Genomic DNA, 4,417 nt, shown 5'->3' with positions numbered 1-4,417 from the left:
CAGCCAGGATACTGACATTGAGGTAACCCACCAATCTTATTGAGAGTTCCCACTTCACTTGTATTTGTGTGTGTGTGTGTGTCTGTATGTGGAGAAGGCAATGGCACCCCACTCCAATACTCTTGCCTGGAAAATCCCATGGACGGAGGAGCCTGGTAGGCTGCAGTCCATGGGGTTGCTAGGAGTTGGACACGACTGAGTGACTTCACTTTCACTTTTCACTTTCATGCATTGGAGAAGGAAATGGAAATCCACTCCAGTGTTCTTGCCTGGAGAATCCCAGGGACAGGGGAACCTGGTGGGCTGCCGTCTATGTGGTCACAGAGAGTCGGACACGACTGAAGTGACTTAGCAGTGTCTGTGTGTGTGCATGCTCTCACGTGTATTTAGTCCTATGCAATTTTATTACACATGTAGGTTTGTGTATTAATTACCACAGTCAAAGTATAAAGAACAATTTCATTTCCCTCAAGGATTCTTCTCTGTTACCCTTTTATAACTACACTTACCTCCCCAAGGCTCTCCCAACCCTCACCCCTGCCAAATAGTAATTTGTTCTGAATCTTTATAATCTTATTTCAAGAATATTATTAAAATAAAATCACAGTATGTAATGTTTTGGGAATGGGAATGGATTTTTAAACTTAGCATAAATTCCCTGGGGTTTCATCTAAGCTGGCAACCCACTCCAGTGTTCTTGCCTGGAGAATCCCAGGGACGGGGGAGCCTGGTGGGCTGCCGTCTATGGGGTCGCACAGAGTCGAACACGACTAAAGCGACGCTGCAGCAGCAGCAGCAGCAGTGCATATTAATGGCTATTTCCTTTTTGTTTTTTTAATATTATTTCATGGTATGTATATGCCACAATTGTTTAACCATTCACCCACTATAAGACACATGAGTGTTTCCAGTGTTTGGTTACAAAGAATAAAGATGCTATGAACATTCACATACACATTTTGTGTGAAACCAAAAGTTACAATTTCTCTAGAATAAATGCTCCCTTTATGGATCATAACTTTGTCATGGTGAAGGGGTTTCTGTACCTCAGTGAAGCCATGAGCCATGCCCTGAAGGACCACCCAAGACAGACAGGTCATAGTTAAGAGTTCTGACAAAATGCATTCCACTGGAGGAGGAAATGGCAACCCACTCCAGACCTCTTGCCAGTAGAACCCCATGAAATGTACGGAAAGGTAAAAAGATATGACACAAGAAGATGAGTCCTCCCACTCAGGTCAGAAGATACCCTATATGCTGCTGGAGAAGAGTGGAGGGCAATGACTAACAGAATGAAGTGGCTGAGCCAAAGCAGAAATGATGCTCAGCTGTGGATGTGTCTGGTGGTGAAATTAAAGTCTGATACTGTAAAGAACAATACTGCATAGGAACTTGGAATGTTAGGTGCATGAATGAACATAAATTGGACATGGTCAAGCCAGAGATGGCAAGAATGAATATCAACACTGTAGAAATCAGTGAACCAAAATGGACTGGAATGGTGAATTCAATTTAGATGACCATTATGTCTATTACTGTGCGCAAGAATCCCTTAAAAGAAAAGCAGTAGCCATCATAGTCAACAAAAGAGTCTGAAATGCAGTACTTGGGTGAAACTTTAAAAAACGACGAAATGGTCTCAGTTCATTTCCAAGTTAAACCATTCAGCATGACAGTAATCCAAGTCTATGCCTCAAACACTGATGCCAGAAAAGCTAAAGTTGGCTGGTTCTATGAAGACCTACAAAATCTTCTAGAACTAACACCAAAAAAAAAAAAAAAAATGTCTTTTTCATCATAGGGGATTGGAATGCAAAACTAGGAAGTCAAGAGATAACTGGAGTAAAAGGCAAGTTTGGCCTTGGAGTACAAAATGAAGCATGGCAAAGGCTAACAGAGTTTTGTTGAGACAATACCCTTATCATAGCAAACACCTTTTTCCAACAATCCAAGAGATGACTTTATACATGGACATCACCAGATAGTGAATAAGGAAATCAGGTTGATTATGGTCTTTGCAGCAGATGATGGAGAAGCTCTATACAGTCTACAAAAGCAAGATCTGGAGCTGACTGTGGCTCAGATCATGAGCTCCATTTGGCAAAGTTCAGGCTTAAATTGAAGAAAATAGGGAAAACCACTAGTCCATTCAGGTATGACATTAATCCCTTACAGTGGGATGATGAATGGATTCATTGGGATTAGATCTGGCAGACAGACTGCTTGAAGCATTGTGGATGAAGGGTCATATCATTGTACAGGAGACAGTGACCAAAACCATCCCCAAGAAAAATAAATGCAAGAAGGCAAAGAGGTTGTCTGAAGAGGATTTACACATAGCTGAGGAAAGAAGAGAAGCAAAAGGCAAGAGAGAAAGGAGAAGTCATATTCAACTGAATGCAGAATTCCAGAGAATAGAAAGGAGAGATAAGAAGGCCTTCTGAAATGCAAAGAAATAGAATAAAACAATGAAATGGGAAAGACTAGAGATCTCTTCAAGAAAATTTGGAGCTATCAAGGGAACATTTCATGCAAGCATGGGCATGATACATGCAGAAACAGTAAGGACCTACCAGAAGCAGAAGAGATTAAGAAGCAGTGGCAAGAATACACAGAAACACTATACAAGATAAGTTTTAATAACCCAGATAACAATGACAGTATGGTCACTCACCTAGAGCCAGACATCCTGGAGTGTAAAGTCAACTGAGCTTTAGGAATCATTGTGATTAATAAAACGAGTGGAAGTGACTGAATTCCAGCTGAGCTATTTCAAATCCTAAAAGATGATGCAACTAAAGTGCTGCACTCAATATGTCAGCAAGTTTGGAAAACTCAGCAATGGACACAGGAATGGAAAATGTCAGTTTTCATTCCAATCCCAAAGAAAGGCAATGCCAAAGAATGTTCAAACTATCATACAGTTATGCTGCTTTCACATGCTAGCAAGGTTATGTTCAAAATCCTTCATGCTAGGCTTCAGCAGTAGGTGAACCAAGAACTTCCAGATGTACAAGCTGGGTTTAGAAAAGGCAGAGGAACCAGAAGTCAAATTGCCAAGATACATTGGATCATGAAGAAAGAAGGGAGTTCCACAAAAATATCCACTTCTGCTTCATTGATTACACTAAAGCCTTTGACTCTGTTGATCACAACAAACCATGGAAAATTCTTAAAGAAATGGGAATACCAGACCACCTTACCTGTCTCCTGAGAAACCTGTATGCAGCTCAAGAAGCAACAGTTAGAACTGAACATGGAACCATGGACTGGTTCCAAACTGGGAAAGGAGTACATTAAGGCTGTATATTGTCATCCTGCTTATTTAACTTCTGTGTAGAGTGTATCATGTGAAATGCCGGACTGGATGAATCTCAAGCTGGAATCAATATTTCTGGGAGAAATATCAACAATCTCATATATGCAGATGATACCATTCTAACAACAGAGTGAAAAGAAACTAACCTCTCTTGAGGGTGAACGAGGAGAGTTAAAAGTCCAGCTTGAAACTCAACATTCAAAAAACTAAGATCATGGCATCCAGTCCCATCACTTCATGGCAGATAGATGGGGAAAAAGTGGAAGCAGTGACAGATTGAGACATCACCTTACTGATAAAGGTCCATATAGTCAAAGCTATGGTTTTTGCAGTATTCATGTACAGATGTGAGAGTTGGACCGTAAAGAAGGCTGAGCTCTGAAGAATTGACGCTCTTGAACTGTGGTGCTAGAGAGACTCTTGAGAGTCCCTTGGACAGCAAGGAGATCAAACCAGTCAATTGTAAAGGCAATCAAGCCTGAAAACATAATGACCCCAAGCTTAAAGGATGCAACAAAAGCAGTTCTAAGAAGGAAGTGTATAACAATACAATCTTACCTCAAGAAACAAAAAAAAATCTCAAAAAAAAAAAAAAAAAACCACACACAAAAAACCCAACAACCTAAACCTAAAGCAATGAGAGAAAGAAGAACGACAAACCACAAAATTATTAGAAGGAAAAAAATCATAAAGATCATAGCAGAAATAGTTGAAAGAAAAATGAAAAAAACAATAGTAAAGATCAATACCAGACATAAAAATAAACTCAAAATGGATTAAAGATCGAAATGTAAGGCTGGATACTATAAAACTCTTAGAGAAAAATATAGACAGAACACACTCTGACATAAATTTCAGCAAGGTCTTTTTTGTCCCACCTCCCAGAGTAATGAAAATAAAAACAAAAATAAACAAATGGGATCTAATTAAACATAAAACAGAACCATAATCAAGACAAAAAGACAACCTTCAGAATGGAAGAAAATATTTGCAAATGAAGTAGCTGACAAAGGTTTAAACTCCAAAATATATAAACAGCTCATGCAGCTCAATGTAAAAAAAAAAAAAAGCAACTCAATCCAAAAAATAGAAGATCTA

This window comes from Bison bison, unplaced genomic scaffold (assembly GCF_000754665.1).
Source record: "Bison bison bison isolate TAMUID 2011002044 unplaced genomic scaffold, Bison_UMD1.0 scf7180017864057, whole genome shotgun sequence".
Classification (NCBI taxonomy): Eukaryota; Metazoa; Chordata; class Mammalia; order Artiodactyla; family Bovidae; genus Bison; species Bison bison.
The sequence above is the reverse complement of the archived record's forward strand: the minus strand, read 5'-3'. Positions refer to the sequence as shown.